Source organism: Schistocerca cancellata, chromosome 4 (genome assembly GCF_023864275.1).
Source record: "Schistocerca cancellata isolate TAMUIC-IGC-003103 chromosome 4, iqSchCanc2.1, whole genome shotgun sequence".
NCBI lineage: Eukaryota > Metazoa > Arthropoda > Insecta > Orthoptera > Acrididae > Schistocerca > Schistocerca cancellata.
Window position 1 is genome coordinate 720,033,360 of NC_064629.1, and position 19,437 is coordinate 720,052,796.

Sequence of the window (19,437 nt, forward strand, 5' to 3'; positions counted from 1 at the left end):
CTTCTGTCTGATCATACATTGTTTCACCCTCCTCATTATCGGCAGAGCTAGTTCGCATATAAACTTGTACTATTGTTGTGGGTGTTGGCTTTATGCCTATCCTGTGTATAATAATGTGTTCACTGAGCTGCGCATAGTAGCTTACCCACATTGCTATGAGGGTCGCCCAGAAAGTAAAGCACCATTTTTTTTTGTCAGCCAAAAACAATGCTACAAATGCAGAATATTCCATATGTATTATTTGAAGTCTCCCGAGAGAGAGAGCGCGTCAAGATTCTGTCACTTCTGACAGATAGTATAGCCGCAGGACAGTTTCAAAATGGCATCTGTAGGAAATGCATGTTACAACAACATGCCATCATTGAATTTCTCACTGCAGAGAAAGAAACTGTGGTGAATATTCACAAATGCTTGTGCGCAGTCTATGGAGCATATGCTGTCAACAGAAGTACAGTTAGTTGCTGGGCATGGAGGGTGAGGTCGTCAGAAGGCGATTTGGTGGAGCTCCATTATTTGCAGCAGTGTCTGTCACACCTGACACACCTAGCCTAGCCCCCTTGGACTTCCACTTGTTTGGGCCATTAAAGAATGCCATTCGTGAAGACATTTTGCTGATGAGGAGGTGATTCACACAGTGAAGCATTGGCTCCACCACCAGGACCCGGATTGGTACTGACAGGGCATACACGCCCTTGTTTCGCACTTGAGGAAGGCCATAGGATGGGATGGAGATTACGTGGAAAAATAGGGTATGTAGATGAAATACCATTCTTTCATGTGTGTAATTCTTGTTATCTTCAATAAAGAATTGTTGAAGAAAAAAATGTGGTGCACTACTTTCTGGGCAACCCTCATATTTTCTTATTCATTATTAGACCTACACCTGCATTATCCCTATTTGATTTTTTATTGATGACAGTGTACTCACCTGACCAGAAGTTCTCTTTATCCTGCTACCAAACTTCACTAATCCCCATCCCATCTAACTTCAACCTAAGCATTTCCTTTTTTTTAAATTTTATAATCTACCTACCCAGTTGAGGGATCTAACACTGCATGCTCCAATCCGTAGAATGCGTTTTGTTTTTCCTAATGATGACATTCTCCTGAGTAGTCCCCACCTGGAGATCCAAATGGGAAATTGTTTTGCCTCCGGAATATTTTACCCAAGAGGATCCCATCATGATTTAACTATATGGTAGAGTTGCATGTCCTTGGGAGAAGTAATGGCTATAGTTTCCCCCTTGCTTTCAGCTATTCACAGTACCAGCACAGCAAGGCCATATTGTCTGACATTATTGTAACAGATCAGTCAATCATGCAGCCTGTTTCCCCTGCAACTACTAAAGAGGCTGCTGCCCCTCTTCTGGAACCACATTTTTCTGGCCTCTCCACAGTATTAATAATATAATATTGTTTCTTATATGGCAGTTACATTGTCTGGAAGAAAGTTTATTATTTGAAAGTCATATTTCTGTTAGAGACACAACTAGGAGGATCAAACTCAATGAAATATCTAATATTTAGAACAAAATTTATTAGTGTCAGTGTACTGCATATAAATGTAAGCAGTTTGGAAACACTCTTGATAAATACTCTTTTATTTTAGGTTGTACCAAAAGTGCCAATTTGTGTCATGAATGGTGAAAGTTTGTGATCGTCCTCCAACATGGAAAAAACTCCAGTGAGAATCCATACTCTCTCAAAATCAGTGTACAGGTATGCAATACACATGGAGCATAGTATCAGAAGATGCAACACAGACATTTGTGCACAAGTTTTGGAATAATGAGTGTCCTGTAGCTTTAAGTAATGAACATCTAGTCTGTAACTATGAATCTAATACTGAAGACTACAGATTATGATATTTTCTGTACACCAAAGTTGCTGCGGTATTGTATAAACTAAAAATGCTTTCATGATGCATTTGTTAATAAATAATTTTTATTTTTACTCAATAAAGTGCAATACCAAAAACATCATATTAAAAATTTTATTCTATATTATTATATGACTCTGTTGAAATGAAAGTCTGAATATTGTCAAAAAGATGCCACGTTTCTGCCAGAGAGCTGGGACCTAGCTTTGTTTTATATTTATCAACATGACACACACACAGTTAATTACATCAATAAGAAATGAAAAGTAACACCAGTTGTTACTTTGTGATTGGTGTAAGAGATAACAGTCAAAATGCTCACACATGCATGTTGACAATATGGTAATATTGCAATAGTTGCCTGAAAGATATGAAGAGGAGAAAAGGAGTGATTTCTAAATATTTACCTCAGTATTATATGCAATAATAGTGTACGCCTGTTTTGCTTTCTAGAGAAACAGTCACAGAGAAAAACTGTTCTGGTAAAATGACTATGATACTAAGAGACTTATATTAACATTGAAAGATCACAGGTTCACGTAAGTGTGAGATAAGCCATTGCAAATGTGAAGTGCTGGTAACCAGTATAACAGCCAGAATGTTGCATGCAAACATGCATGCATTGTGTTGTACAGGTGCCGGATGTCAGTTTGTGGGGTGGTGTTACACGCCTGTTGCACTTGTTTGGTCAATACAGGGATGGTTAATGCTGTTTGTGGATGATGCTGTAAATGATGGTTAATGCTGTTTGTGGATGCTGCTGGAGTTCTCATCCGATCATGTCCTATGTGTGCTCAATTGGAGACAGACCTGGTCATTAAGCAGGCCAAGGCAATATTTTGACACTCTGTAGAACATGTTGTGTAATGACAAGGTATGTAGTTGAGTGTTATCCTTTCAGAAAACACCCCCTGCAATGCTGTTCATGAATGGCAGCACAACAGGTCAAATCACCAGACTGATAAACAAATTTGCAGTCAGGATGCATAATATAACAATGAGAGTGCTCCTGCTGTCATACAAAATTGCACCCCAGGCCCTAACTTCAGGTGTAGGTCCAGTATGTCTAGCACACAGGCAGGTTGGCTGCAGACCCTCAACTGACCACCTCCTAACCAACACATGGCCATCACTGGCACCAAGGCAGAACCAGACCTCCACCATGCCCTCCAATGACCTCTTGCTTAACGGAACTGAAGTCAAAAATGACAGTGATTGGGGTCAGTGGAATGCACGCTACAGGGCGTCTCGCGTGAAGCTGTCCTTGAAGTAAACAATACGTAACAGTTCGTTGTGTCACTGTGGTGCCAACTGCTGCTCAAATTGCAGCTGCAGATGCAGTAAGATGTGCGAAACATGTTCCCTCTTGGAGGGTGACGTGACCGTCTAGAACCCGGTCTTCATGCGACCTTACATTCTTGTGAGCATCACTACCAACAGTCATGCAAAGTGGCTACATTCCTGCCAAGTCTTTCTGCAATATTGCAGAAAGAACATCCAGCTTCTCCTAGCTGTATTACAACTCACGGAGTCTCTGTCACCTTCTACATCTACATCTTTCATCCATACTCCGCAAGCCACTTGACGGTGTGTGGCAGAGGGTACCTTGAGTACCTCTATCGGTTCTCCCTTCTATTCCAGTCTCATATTGTTCGTGGAAAGAAGGATTGTCGGTATGCTTCTGTGTGGGCTCTAATCTCTCTGATTTTATCCTCATGGTCTCTTTGCGAGATATACGTAGGAGGGAGCAATATACTGCTTGACTCTTTGCTGAAGGTATGTTCTCGAAACTTCAACAAAAGCCCGTACTGAGCTACTGAGCGTCTCTCCTGCAGCGTCTTCCACTGGAGTTTATCTGTCATCTCCATAACCCTTTCGCGATTACTAAATGATCCTGTAACGGAGTGCGCTGCTCTTCGTTGGATCTTCTCTATCTCTTCTATCAACCCTATCTGGTACAGATCCCACACTGCTGAGCAGTATTCAAGCAGTGGGCAAACAAGCGTACTGTAACCTACTTCCTTTGTTTTCGGATTGCATTTCCTTAGGATTCTTCCAATGAATCTCAGTCTGGCATCTGCTTTACCAACGATCAACTTTATATGATCATTCCATTTTAAATCATTCCTAATGCGTACTCCCAGATAATTTATGGAATTAACTGCTTCCAGTTGCTGACCTGCTATTTTGTAGTTAAATGATAAGGGATCTATCTTTCTATGTATTCACAGCACATTACACTTGTCTACACTGATATTCAATTGCCATTCCCTGCACCATGCGTCAATTCGCTGCAGATCGTCCTGCATTTCAGTACAATTTTCCATTGTTACAACCTCTCGATATACCACAGCATCATCCGCAAACAGCCCCAGTGAACTTCCGATGTCACCCACAAGGTCATTTATGTATATTGTGAATAGCAACGGTCCTACGACACTCCCCTGCGGCACACCTGAAATCACTCTTACTTCGGAAGACTTCTCTGCATTGAGAATGACGTGCTGCGTTCTGTTATCTAGGATCTCTTCAAACCAATCACACAATTGGTCTGATAGTCCATATGCTCTTACTTTGTTCATTAAACGACTGTGGGGGAACTGTATCGAACGCCTTGCGGAAGTCAAGATACACGGCATCTACCTGTGAACCCGTGTCTATGGCCCTCTGAGTTTCATGGACAAATAGTGTGAGCTGGGTTTCACATGACCGTCTTTTTCGAAACCCATGCTGATTCCTACAGAGTAGATTTCTAGTCTCCAGAAAAGTCATTATACTCGAACACAATACGTGTTCCAAAATTCTACAACTGATCGACATTAGAGATATAGGTCTATAGTTCTGCACATCTGTTCGACATCCCTTCTTGAAAATGGGGATGACCTGTGCCCTTTTCCAATCCTTTGGAACGCTACGCTCTTCTAGAGACCTACGGTACACCGCTGCAATAAGGGGGGCTAGTTCCTTCGCGTACTCTGTGTAAAATCATACTGGTATTCCATCAGGTCCAGCGGCCTTTCCTCTTTTGAGCGATTTTAATTGTTTCTCTATCCCTCTGTCGTCTATTTCGATATCTACCATTTTGTCATCTTTGCGACAATCTAGAGAAAGAACTTAAAGGCACTCTCGACCAACATCAATTCACCACATACACTGTCGAAGGTAACTAACACTCATGACCATTGCATCCTCATAGTGGCACTCCACACATTATATCTAACGTAAACAAACTTGGGGGTTGCAACAAACAGAATCAGTATTTGAGTGAACTGATCACAATTGTTCCAGTTCAGCAGTGGTGCAACAGAAAGTATGATGCAGTGGCAAGTGATTTTGTGTCTTATTGTTATCAGGCATGTGCACATGTTTATGGTAGTGATATATTGCCAGATGTAACCATTTGCCACAAAGCCTTCTTAGCCTTACACGGTTTTATAAGTTGCCATGTAGAGACTTTAAAGAAACACTTCCCCGAAATCTGTGACTCTCAGATAGATGGTTGAAGTAAATATAAAACCAGCTAAAATCAACTGTGTGAGTAAACTAAATCCATTTTTTTTTTCCTTCATGAAATCTATGAGAGGAAGGCAATGTCACTATTCTTTAAAGGATACATCAAGAGTGTGCTTACTTGAAGGGCTAGATGAAGCCAAACTATATGTAATATATACTGAGTCTAACAAAGAGCATACTGGTGGTTCAACAACTTTCCAAGAAATTTTTGATGGAAACTTTAATATTTATTTTTGGATACCCTGAAAAAGACATATACAGTTGTAATTGATTGAAATCATAGGTATCAGTGTCATTACTGATACTACTGACAAAGGATCTGAAGCCTCATTAGCCCAGGACCTACCTTACTTACAAAGATGACTTCCTCTCATAGATTTCATGAAGGAAAAAAAATGGATTTAGTTTATTCACACAGTTGATTGTATTTGGTTTTATATTTACTTCAACCATCTATCTGAGAGCCACAGATTTCAGAGTGTTTCTTTAAAGTCTCTACATGGCAATTTATAATACCGTTTAAGGCTAAGAAGGCTTTGTGGCAAAGGAAAGACAAGATCATATGGTGAGAAGTGCGAAGTTTTATTCAGTCAAAAGAAACTGCGATAAAGAATCCAGAAAACATGAAGAAATTGAGGCAATTATTGTTGATTAAAAAAAAGAATCTGCCTACTCTTAATGTAACCACACCTGATGTATACAGTCATCGTCAACTGAATTTCATATCTTTTAATATACACGTATCATCAGACTAAACTTCAGTATTTTACATGTATGATGAAAGTGCCACCTGGAAGAGGACATATGATGAGAATAATCTCAGCCCAATAGTAAAACACATCATTCTTTTTTCCCAACTCATATGCAAGTCAGAACAAGAATTTCATGGTTATGCATTTTCTGCACTACACAGCTCATGCACAGAAACAACGTACATCTGTAAAAGTAGTTTTCGCTATAAGAGGCCACTGTTATATGAAAGGTCTTGTCAATGCGAAATCTTACACTGAGACATCCGATGACTGGAGGGATGTCATCAGAAATACCAGAATCAAACCATGACCTTTCACTAACATCATTTGTGCCATAGACATCAAATTTGAAACTTAGACAGACTTTTTATGTGTGTTTTATGTTAAAAAGTGCCTTGTGGCAACACCACCAATTAGAAATTAAAAGTTGACCAAAAGGAGGCAAGATTGGTGCTTCACAAGACAAACTACTTTTAAAACTCTTTGAAAGCTGTTTTTGCTGAGAGCATTACGGGCAGGGCCCTCTAACCACTTTGGATTGTGACATTCTAATGCACCAATTGGACACAATTTGACACGATATTCTTCAGGAGGACATCCTTCGGCCCTGTCAATCGATGCCAAGCTGAATAACTGCTTGCATAAGTTCCAGAGGTAGACCAATGCATTATTGACTTGCTCAATTTGTGAAGTTCTTGCCGTTGAATAAATCATCTAGTTTATCTAAAATTGCAATAATTTATTTGTCTGTACGTTATATCATGTCTACAAATTTCTGTCCCATTCAGATAATTCTTCAGGGTGGGTCTTTTTTTGTTTTATTGTAGAGTGTATTATTATTATTATTATTATTATTACTTTAAAGACATTACTATATTTTATTGTTCTTAAAATCACAGACATATGTGGCACATTAAAAGTGGCTTATGCAAGATGAGTTTCGGAAGGGAATGGGGGGGGGGGGGGGGAGTGTCTGCAGAGACAGCAAGCCACGCACTTTGCACTTTTTACCCCCCCCCCCCACCAACCCCCCCCCTCCAAGATCAAACCTCAATCTGTGCTTGTGCAGAATTGCAATTGTAAGAGCAGCAGACTGTATTTCTCTGGGAGTATCAGTGATTGCACAGTACAGCTTGAAGATATTACCAAAGAACTTTCTTACCATAAAAACCTCTTCGTGGAAACAGCTCTGACTAAAAGCAAGACCAGCCGCCATGATGGCCGCATGAGTCAATTGGTAACTGTCTGAAGCGATAAGGCCGGTAGGCCACTTTGTGCTGCCCATGCGTGGTTGTGCACCATGTACCTCAAGGTGACCCCTGGTTCTTTTGTCAGTAGCAGGAAAATATTTTCCACATAAACATGATTTTTGACATTTTGAGTACATTGTTATCTGCTCGGGTCATCACAACGCTGTTTTAGTACCTCGTCAATGCTATAAACACAGATAAACTAACAATATAATTACTTCACAGTAAAACCAGTTTTTACATTTCCAGATTTTGCATTTTCCCGTTATGTTCAGTTGGTCCTATCATAGGCTCTAGTCTCTCAATTAATAATTTTTTCCTGCAATTAAGAATTTCATATGGATAAATTTCCCTCACTTTACAATTCTGAATCACTACCCCAAACTTCAACATCAGTTTTCAAATTGATTTATGGTGAAACTAAATCGTGTTTGCTCTGACCCACAACAATACCTAAAACTTGCACCACAAATATTGTTGAAATGGAAAGTGCTATTGACGCACGGTTTTCACATAATAGGTTGGTAATCAGGGGCTCGTATTGTTAGCCAATGAACAGATTGTAATAATTCTTAGAGATTGTATTTTTTGTGCAAACATACACTTTTAAATGGAACAGTGCCTATTGAGATTAAGGATCTAAAAGAAGGGTAAATTAGAATGTCAGTGGTGTTTCTTTTGCAGGATTCTAGTGAGTCGTTTATGAGATATCGTATTTCGAAAAGTTCCAACTCTGACTCTTGTACAATGCCAGTGGTAGCACACACTAAAGAACAACACAAGTGCATACATTAGGCATGTGGATTATGACCAGTAATGAGACAACTGGCCATCACAGGCTGTGATCAAAATGACCACTGGCAGCGGCAATACACACTTCCAGTCTGGTATGTAACTACTTCTGCACACATGCTAGCATTTCAGCGGAGATGTCCAAGCAGGCTGTAGTAATATGTTGTTGCATATCATTGTGTGTAACTGGTATATCCTTTTAGATAGCGTCTTTCAGCTTTCCCCACGGAAAAAAGTCTACAGGCATCAAATCCGGAGAATGGGCCGGCCAAGGCACAAGTCCTCTACGTCCAACCCAGTGACCTGGAAACAATTTGTGAAGACATGCTGTAGTACTTCGTGCACTATGGGCTGGACTGTCATCACATGGTACCACAGGTTCCTTCTAGTCTGCAGTGGAATATCTTCTATCATCCGTGGGACATGGTCTGTTAGGAGGCTGCAATACTTATGTGCTTTCAGTGTTCCATCTATGAAAATCGAGCCAATGTGCTCATGGTTCATTATCCCACACCACACGTTTACGTTCCACCTGACGAAGCTAGTGGGGATTGTCAATAGACCAGTAGTGCAAGTTTCGTCAGTTTACCTTTCCATGATTGGTAACTCTGGGTTCATCACTAAACAAGATACTGATACATCTGGAGTATCCTGTCTTAATGCCCCTTCTCATCATCGTTTCCGCGCACCTCTTGATAGAGAGAACCTATATCAAGGGAGAGTGCGTAGGACACTTGCCTGACTCTTGCCACTTCCTCGCGCGATTGAGTGGTAGCTAACGTGCGGATCAACCGCAACAGCAGCAAGAACATTAATTTCCCCCTCTTCTGTCATCACCTGTTTCTTTCTGTTACATTGTCTAGTGGTTATACTACACTACTGGCCATTAAAATTGCTACACCAAGAAGAAATGCAGATGATAAACGGGTATTCATTGGGCAAATATATTATACTAGAACTAACATGTGATTACATTTTCACTCAATTTGGGTGCATAGATCCTGAGAAATCAGTACCCAAAACAACCGCCTCTGGCTGTAATAACGGCCGTGATACGCCTGGGCATTGAGTGAAACAGAGCTTGAATGGCGTGTACAGGTACAGCTGCCCATGCAGCTTCAACACGATACCACAGTTCATCAAGAGTAGTGACTGGCATATTGTGATGAGCCATTTGCTCGGCCACCATTGACCAGACGTTTTCAATTGGTGAGAGATCTGGAAAATGCGCTGGCCAGGGCAGCAGACGAACATTTTCTGTATCCAGAAAGGCCCGTACAGGACCTGCAACATGCGGTCGTGCATTATCCTACTGAAATGTAGCGTTTCGCAGGGATCGAATGACGGGTAGAGCCACGGGTCGTAACACATCTGAAATGTAACGTCCACTGTTCAAAGTGCCGTCAATGTGAACAACAGGTGACCGAGACGAGTAACCAATGACACCCCATACGGTTACGCTGGGTCATACGCCAGTATGGCGATGACAAATACACGCTTCCAACGTGCGTTCACTGCGATGTCGCCAAACACGGATGCGACCATCATGATGCTGTAAACAGAACCTGGATTCATCTGAAAAAATGACGTTTCGTGTACCCAGGTTCGTCGTTGAGTACACCATCGCAGGCACTCCTGTCTGTGATGCAGCGTCAAGGGTAACCACAGCCATGGTCTCCGATCTGGTAGTCCATGCTGCTGCAAACGTCGTCGAACTGTTCGTGCAGATGGTTGTTGCCTAGCAAACGTCCCCATCTGTTGATTCAGGGATCGAGATGTGGCTGCACGATCCGTTACAGCGATGCGGATAAGATGCCTGTCATTTCGACTGCTAGTGATATGAGGCCGTTAGGATCCAGCACGGCGTTCCATAATACCCTCCTGAACCCACCGATTCCAAATTCTGCTAACAGTCATCGGATCTGGACCAACGCGAGCAGCAATGTCGCGATACGATAAACCGCAGGCTACAATCCGACCTTTATCAAAGTTGGAAACGTGATGGTAAGCATTTCTCCTCCTTACACAAGGCATCACAACAGCTTTTCACCAGACAACGCCACTCGTCTGCTGTTTGTGTACGAGAAATCGGTTGAAAACGTTCTTCATGTCAACACGTTGTACGTGTCGCCACCGGCGCCAACCTTGTGTAAATGCTCTGAAAAGCTAATCATTTGCATGTCACAGCATCTTCTTCCTGTCGGTTAAATTTCGCGTCTGCGGCACGTCATCTTCGTGGTGTAGCAATTTTAATGGCCAGTAGTGTACAACTTCCACGTAACTGGTTGAAGAGGTTGATAAATAATTCCAGAGATGATTCTTGCCGCATACACTATACAAGAACGAACTGCATTCATCCCACACTCCCCATACACCATGAGCATGGCGGCTTTTTCTGCATTGGTAAATACCATAGTCCACTCACACTTGGATTGACACACACTGACTGACTAGCAAGTCGCAGTGCATTCAAGGAACGCACAAATACACTGTAAGGAAACATAACAACATCATACCTAGCAACTATGCAAGCTGAATGGCACAACCAAGTATCAGTGTGGGAATTTTTCAAAATACGATATCTCGTTAAGCGACTCGCACTAGAATCTTGCAACAAACACCACTGACATCCTAGTTTACCCTACTTTTAATATGTTAATGTCCACAGGCATTGTCCCACTTAAAAAAGCCTATGCTTGCACAAAAAATACTCTTTCGAATTATTATTAAGACCTGTTTATTGGCTAACAATACGAACCTCCTATTACCAATCCATTCTGTGAGAACAGCGCATCAGTAGCACTTTCCATTTCCGCAATATTTGCGTTACAGGTTTTAGGTGATCACCCTTTATGCGAGTAGCCCAGTTGCAAAAGCATCGAAAATTGAGTTAGAGGCACTTTCTTGTACAGGTTTTCACGGACTATGTAATAATGTATCGATCAGGCTTCAAAAACGGTCCTAAGTATTTTAAAATGTGCGAAAATCGCGTACGGGTGCAAAGGCGGCTATGTTTTCTACACGTTAGGTTGCAAAAGCGGCCAAATCCCATTCGGTTACATAAGAGGCAGTCTTAATGGGATAATGGCCGCCGACAAAGGGTGCGGTTGGTGACCCGGGTATATTATCTTGTCACACGTAAAATTTTTAAAAAGTTCCGATTTTTAGCTACATGTGACTAAAATGTTTGCCGGCCGGAGTGGCCGAGCGGTTCTAGGCGCTTCAGTCAGGCACCGCGCGACCGCTACGGCCGCAGGTTCGAATACTGCCTCAGGCATGGATGTGTGTGATGTCCTTAGGTTAGTAAGGTTTAAGTAGTTCTAAGTTCTAGGGGACTGATGACCTTAGAAGTTAAGTCCCATAGTGCTGAGAGCCATTTGAGCCATTTGTGACTAAAACGTTTGGGTTGGCAGTACTGGGTAGATTCTCATATGTTTTTGCTTCCATTGCTATAAGTGCGAAAAGGCATTGTTATATACGATAAAAATACCTACCAGCACACTCGGTCCACTGTGTATTTTAAAACGACTTTGTAGGCAGTTTCATTGTAGCACAGTTCGAAATGGACAGGGATAATGAAGAGGAAATTTCTACTATTGTAGTACATTTCGACGAACCCGACGACAATAGAGCTGATATTAGCGTTAATGATGAGTGAGGAGATGCCACGAGAAACTCTACTTCTAGAAAGAGAAGACGGAATGTAAACCAATGGAAACGAATCGTCGAGAAAAGAAAGAGGTAAGAAAGACCACTGCTTAGAGTAATATTCAAATATTCGTTACAATTTTAATGCTGTTGAAATTAATGCCCTGGCAACATTACCCAACCTTTTCTGGAACACATTTCTTGTAAATTCAACGTACTTGGAAATAGAAACACCGAACTTCTGATTGCATTGAAATAAAACTACTATCAGTTGGTTTTCAGTTTCATTTTTCATTTATCTGTAGGTACCAACCGAAAGGGTTTCCACAGATGTCAAACTGTAAACATCCTGCTGGAAAGCTGAAATGTAAAGAACCCACTACGCAGGACGTAAGACGGACCTATCAAAACTTTTACGAACAAAATAACCAAGAATGGCAGAACAATTACATTCGACAGCATGTCACTGTGTCATCTCCTCGAACATCTAAGATTCTAAGCCTACAGCAGACAAAGTATCAAGAAAGCAACTAATTACGGAGTTTGTGCTCCCAAAAAAGTGAAGGAGTTTCTATAAACATCAGGGTTTGCAGAGCGGCTTTCATGGGATTTTGCAGATAAAAAAATGAGACTCAACAAAATTTGTCAGAGTATAATGAACCCTTCCTCACCTGCAACCGCTGAAAGAAAAGGATGTGACAGAAGAACGAAGCTGTGCGAAGATAGGAAAAATGCAGTTGTCAGACACATTGAACAATTCAAGCCGATCGAAAGTCACTATTCTAGAGGGAAAATGCTACACTCCTGGAAATTGAAATAAGAACACCGTGAATTCATTGTCCCAGGAAGGGGAAACTTTATTGACACATTCCTGGGGTCAGATACATCACATGATCACACTGACAGAACCACAGGCACATAGACACAGGCAACAGAGCATGCACAATGTCGGCACTAGTACAGTGTATATCCACCTTTCGCAGCAATGCAGGCTGCTATTCTCCCATGGAGACGATCGTAGAGATGCTGGATGTAGTCCTGTGGAACGGCTTGCCATGCCATTTCCACCTGGCGCCTCAGTTGGACCAGCGTTCGTGCTGGACGTGCAGAGCGCGTGAGACGACGCTTCATCCAGTCCCAAACATGCTCAATGGGGGACAGATCCGGAGATCTTGCTGGCCAGGGTAGTTGACTTACACCTTCTAGAGCACGTTGGGTGGCACGGGATACATGCGGACGTGCATTGTCCTGTTGGAACAGCAAGTTCCCTTGCCGGTCTAGGAATGGTAGAACGATGGGTTCGATGACGGTTTGGATGTACCGTGCACTATTCAGTGTCCCCTCGACGATCACCAGTGGTGTACGGCCAGTGTAGGAGATCGCTCCCCACACCATGATGCCGGGTGTTGGCCCTGTGTGCCTCGGTCGTATGCAGTCCTGATTGTGGCGCTCACCTGCACTGCGCCAAACACGCATACGACCATCATTGGCACCAAGGCAGAAGCGACTCTCATCGCTGAAGACGACACGTCTCCATTCGTCCCTCCATTCACGCCTGTCGCGACACCACTGGAGGCGGGCTGCACGATGTTGGGGCGTGAGCGGAAGACGGCCTAACGGTGTGCGGGACCGTAGCCCAGCTTCATGGAGACGGTTGCGAATGGTCCTCGCCGATAACCCAGGAGCAACAGTGTCCCTAATTTGCTGGGAAGTGGCGGTGCGGTCCCCTACGGCACTGCGTAGGATCCTACGGTCTTGGCGTGCATCCGTGCGTCGCTGCGGTCCGGTCCCAGGTCGACGGGCACGTGCACCTTCCGCCGACCACTGGCGACAACATCGATGTACTGTGGAGACCTCACGCCCCACGTGTTGAGCAATTCGGCGGTACGTCCACCCGGCCTCCCGCATGCCCACTATACGCCCTCGCTCAAAGTCCGTCAACTGCACATACGGTTCACGTCCATGCTGTCGCGGCATGCTACCAGTGTTAAAGACTGCGATGGAGCTCCGTATGCCACGGCAAACTGGCTGACACTGACGGCGGCGGTGCACAAATGCTGCGCAGCTAGCGCCATTCGACGGCCAACACCGCGGTTCCTGGTGTGTCCGCTGTGCCGTGCGTGTGATCATTGCTTGTACAGCCCTCTAGCAGTGTCCGGAGCAAGTATGGTGGGTCTGACACACCGGTGTCAATGTGTTCTTTTTTCCATTTCCAGGAGTGTACATACCGTTTTCCCATAACCGTTGTTATCTCAATATTATATGCAGCTCCTATCAGTGATGAAACAATATATATCCGATAACTATTATTACAATTACGCAAACGCTAAGCTGAGATGGTTTTGTAAGTATTTTTTTACAGTGATGTAAGATATGATGTATTTATCGTCGTTTCACGTAACAGCTGCATACTTTAATGTTACACAATTTGGTAAATGTGGTTTTGTTCTTCTCTGGTACAGTGAACCCCATGATGGTCCGATCCTAGACAGACATCTTTCATGTCTAATAAAATATACTGTTACAGCTGTGTATTCATAACGCAGTTCTCAACATTCATGAAAGCTCTACAGCTCCACTCCCATAAAATATTATCAACGAGAAAATTTTGGGACCCGGCCTTTGAAGTTGACTGCAGAACTAATCTACTGGTCACCATATGTACATGTCGCGTAAGTACAACGAAGATAAGAGAAATTAAGGCGAGTAGGAGGTATATAGACAGTCGCTTCTCCCTCGCTCTATTTGCGAGTGGAACAGGAAAGGAAATGACTAGTAGTGGAACAAGTTATCCTCTGCCATTCACCACACGGTTGCTTGTGGAGTATGTACTTAGGCGAATGTGTACGTTTGGTTCTTAGTTTTGTATTGATTAGACACGGTATTTCATTTAAATTTCACATACTGGTTTCAGTAATTGGGTCACACAAAAAGATTCAAAGTTTTGTGCTTTAGCGATTTGTTGTTTGTCTAGTTCTACATCTGGGATAATTATTTAGCTTGGTTTGAATCAGATTTTAAGTGATTTTGATGTATGGTGGTATGCCCTCCACATATTTTCGTATTTGCCTATATTTGTGCCTTTGTGTGTAGTGTGATAAATATTTCAAGAGATAATATATAAGTAAGTCAATTTAATTTTGTTTATTATTGCGTTTTTCGACTCTTGAACAGTTCTACGATTTTAAATTCCATTTACCTTTAGATATCAGATATTTTTTGAGTTTTCTCATTTTTATTAATTCGTTAGTAATGTTTTTGGCCATCGAAGCAACAGTACAGTAGAAATGATTTGCAACTGGTTTTCCTTTACTTTTAGAGATGACGCTTTTTATGAGTCATTTTGAATCTAATTTTTCATGTGTCTCATCATTTTTCATTTTTATTGTTTCTCATAAATTGTTAATAATGACATGGTAATTGAATACAGGATTGTCTATTGATAGTGACCGGGCCAAATATCCCACGAAATAACCAACAAACGAAAAAACTACAAAGAACAAACCTCGTCTAGCTTGAAGGGGGAAACCACATGGCGCTATGATTGGCCCGCTAGATGGCGCTGCCATAGGTCAAACGAATATCGACTGCGTTTTTTAAAAATAGGAGCCCTCATTTTTTATTGTATATTCGTGTAGTACGTAAGGAAATATGAAGGTTTTAGTTGGACCACTTTTTTCGCTTTGTGATAGATGGCGCTGTAATAGTCACAAAAGTGGTATCACGTAACATTCCGCCAGTGCGGACGGTATTTCCTTCGTGATACATTACCCGTGTTAAAATGGACCGTTTACCAATTGCGGAAAAGGTCGATATTGTGTTAATGTATGGCTATTGTGATCAAAAATCCCAACGAGCGTGTGCTATGTATGTTGCTCGTTATCCTGGACGACATCATCCAAGTGTCTGGACCGTTCGCAGGATAGTTACGTTATTTAAGGAAACAGGAAGTGTTCAGCCACATGTGAAACGTCAACCACGACCTGCAACAAATGATGATGCCCAAGTAGGTGTTTTAGCTGCTGTCGCGGCTAATCCGCACATCAGTAGCAGACAAATTGCGCGAGAATCGGGAATCTCAAAAACGTCGGTGTTGAGAATGCTACATCAACATCGATTGCACCCGTACCATGTTTCTATGCACCAGGAATTGCATGGCGGCGACTTTGAACGTCGTGTACAGTTCTCCCACTGGACACTAGAGAAATTACGGGACGATGACAGATTTTTCGCACTCGTTCTATTTAGTGACGAAGCGTCATTCACCAACAGCGGTAACGTAAACCGGCATAATATGCACTATTGGGCAACGGAAAATCCACGATGGCCTCGACAAGTGGAACATCAGCGACCTTGGCAGGTTAATGTATAGTGCGGCATTATGGGAGGAAGGATAATTGGCCCCCATTTTCTCGATGGCAATCTAAATGGTGCAATGTATGCTGATTTCCTACGTAATGTTCTAAGGATGTTACTACGAGATGTTTCACTGCATGACAGAATGGCGATGTACTTCCAACATGATGGATGTCGGGCACATAGCTCGCGTGCGGTTGAAGCGGTATTGAATAGCGTATTTCATGACAGGTGGATTGGTCGTCGAAGCACCATACCATGGCCCGCACGTTCACCGGATCTGACGTCCCCGGATTTTTTTCCGTGGAGAATGTTGCAGGATATTTGCTGTCGTGATCCACCGACATCGTCTGACAACGTGCATCAGCTCATTGTCAATGCATAGGCGACCATTACGGAAGGCGAACTACTCGTTGTGGAGAGGAATGTCGTTACACGTATTGCCAAATGCATTGAGGTTGACGGACAACATTTTGAGCATTTATTGCATTAATGTGGTATTTACAGGTAATCACGCTGTAACAGCATGCGTTCTCAGAAATGATAGGTTCACAAAGGTACATGTATCACATTGGAAAAACCGAAATTAAATGTTCAAACGTCCTGTGTTCTGTATTTTAATGTAAAAAACCTACCTGTTACCAACTATTTGTTTAAAATTGTGAGCCGTATGTTTGTGACTATTACAGCGCCATCTATCACGAAGCGAAAAAAGTAGTCCAACTAAAACATTCATATTTCTTTACGTACTACGCGAATATGTAATAAAATGGGGGTTCCTATTTAAAAAAAAAACACAGTCGATAACCGTTTGGCCTATGGCAGCGCCATCTAGCGGGCCAACCTTAGCGCCATCTGGTTTCCCCCTTTAAGCTAGACAAGTTTCGTTCTTTGTAGTTTTTTCGTTTGTTGGTTATTTCGTGAGATATTTGGCCCGGTCACGATCAATGGACCACCCTGTATATGTATGTGTGATGAATACATGAACTCCAAGTGTTTATTGTCGAACAGTAATTGCGGGAGTTATATGTGACCTCTATAAACATTAACCATCTTTTTCTCAAGCATGTTACATAATTTTTCAGCATCAGTATTTTGATTATCCTCGGAGAATAACTTTATCCATCACCGAAAAATAGGGGCTGTTGAACATATGATTTCCTGGCTGCCAATGCACAGTTTGCTACTGCAGTCATCTCGACCACTTTCGGCCTGCAGGAGGAAGGAGATTTTGTTCAGTTGAAGGTGTTTGGCCGGTTTTTCCTAAGCTTCCTAAGTGGTTCGTGGTTAGAGCTGACTAGTCTAATTTTAAGAGAGACTATTTTCGCTATGATGGACGATCTGTGGCAGAGAAATTTCTGTAAGTCTTGCCAGGAAGCAGCAACCTACAGAAGCGTGAACTGTATCAGGGGTGGGCAAGGTTCCTTTAGTAAAGAAGACGATCTATATCTTTTGATATACTGGAGGATACAGTTTTTCTACATACAAAGCGATACATATGATCACATAAATGTAATATTTGGCTTCATTGTGGATTGCAACTAATAAAAACATTCCATTTGCTGTTTGGTCAAGTACAATACGTAAGTATTATGTTTTCCAAAAAGTGTTCGTCATCGTATTGATCATTTTGAAATAAAGAATGATAAACGGAGGTATACGCTTGAAACGACTATTTGCTTATTACTGCACTTTTGTATTACGCTATTCATTGCATTTGCAACGAGCAACAGGAAGAAATGTAAAATTTTAAGAATTTTATTTTTGGGATAGTTTGAATTCAGATTTTTTTACTCAATATGTAGCTGCCCGGTAAATGATCAAGAAAATGTAATTAGTTTTATGCAAATCAAATACTTCACTAGATTCCCTCTCCCAGCTAACGGGAACGACTCGATAAACACCCACCCTAGGTAGGTTAAAGTCGACTCCAACTAACAGTGAATGAGCAGGTTACTTCCGCGCTGCTGAAAGTTGACCTTTGAATGATTCTACAACTGTCACAGGGTTATCGGGTGGCTGGTAAAAAATTCGATGACTGAGTTTACCTAGGCTGGTTACCTGCGTCCAGATAACTTCGCAGACACAATTTGATTTGGAGAGACAGAATATTTTTAGCGATTACAGGAAACACTTCCTCTCTCTATCTTTTCGATATACGTTTCATGATACAAAAATCACAAAAAATCGTGACTCACTATTGTGCATCTTTTGATTTCAGACCATTCTCTGAGGGTCTGCTGCTGTTGTTACTGATTATGATTTCGCTACTTATCTTCTTGGTCTCAGTCACTTTCTCCGTGTTTTTGCTGATGCTGGTGCTGCTGTTAAATTTGTTTTAGATCTTTTTGACCTTAGTTTGCACTTCTGTGGGTGATGATGGTGATTCTGGATGGATCACGTAGTGATTAGTTGGTAGGTCTTTTTCGCTGTCCTTACTTTATTGCTGGATTCGTGCTTGGGTGGGCCTGCGTTTGGTGTTTATCTCAGAAGGAAAGTATCCTCTTGATAGTGTTGTCATTAGCTGCTTGTTGTAGTTTGCAATGATGGTTTCAGTACGCAGTGTATTGGCTTTCGTAAATGTTTTCGTCGCACTTTTCTTTGTTAATCAGTTTGTAATCAGCAACTACTGAGAAGTTGTTTTAGGAGTGCCTGTAATTTCCAGGCGTCCTAAAACAGAATTTTCGCTGCCAAAAGCTGTTTTCCTTTTTATTTATGGTGTAGTCCATGATTCGCATGAATTCTGAGTCTCAAGTAACTTATATACATAATTCCAGTATTCTTAAAATTCCTGCAAAACAAATATTTATGCTCAGATTCATTGTTGACACACGATTATGACGGTAAGTCATAACGTAGTGGAGTGTTTATGATTATTACATTAGTGTGTGTTAGAGCCGGCCGAAGTGGCCGTGCGGTTGTAGGCGCTGCAGTCTGGAACCGCGAGACCGCTACGGTCGCAGGTTCGAATCCTGCCTCGGGCATGGATGTGTGTGATGTCCTTAGGTTAATTAGGTTTAACTAGTTCTAAGTTCTAGGGGACTAATGACCTCAGAAATTGAGTCCCATAGTGCTCAGAGCCATTTGAACCATTTGTGTGTTAGATTTTCTATACAGTCTTGTAGAGCTTTATCAGTAATTTGCTACTCGTTTCTCTGTATTTGAATGTGCTATCAATAACGGTTGGCTATTTCTAACGCTGACACGGTCCCAGTCTTAATGAAGGTAGAGATTTTTTCTTATGATT

At 42.0% G+C, this 19,437-nt stretch overlaps 1 protein-coding gene across 1 annotated transcript in view; it reads left to right on the forward strand.

The window, feature by feature from the left end:
• The window catches only part of LOC126183754 (glutaryl-CoA dehydrogenase, mitochondrial-like), a 442,519-nt gene extending 440,537 nt beyond the window's left edge, over positions 1-1,982 (forward strand). The window contains exon 10 of the mRNA XM_049925980.1: positions 1,610-1,982. The gene's annotated coding sequence lies outside the window, so the exon portion shown is untranslated. The remainder of the gene's footprint in view (positions 1-1,609) is intronic.
• Positions 1,983-19,437: the final 17,455 nt, after the last annotated feature.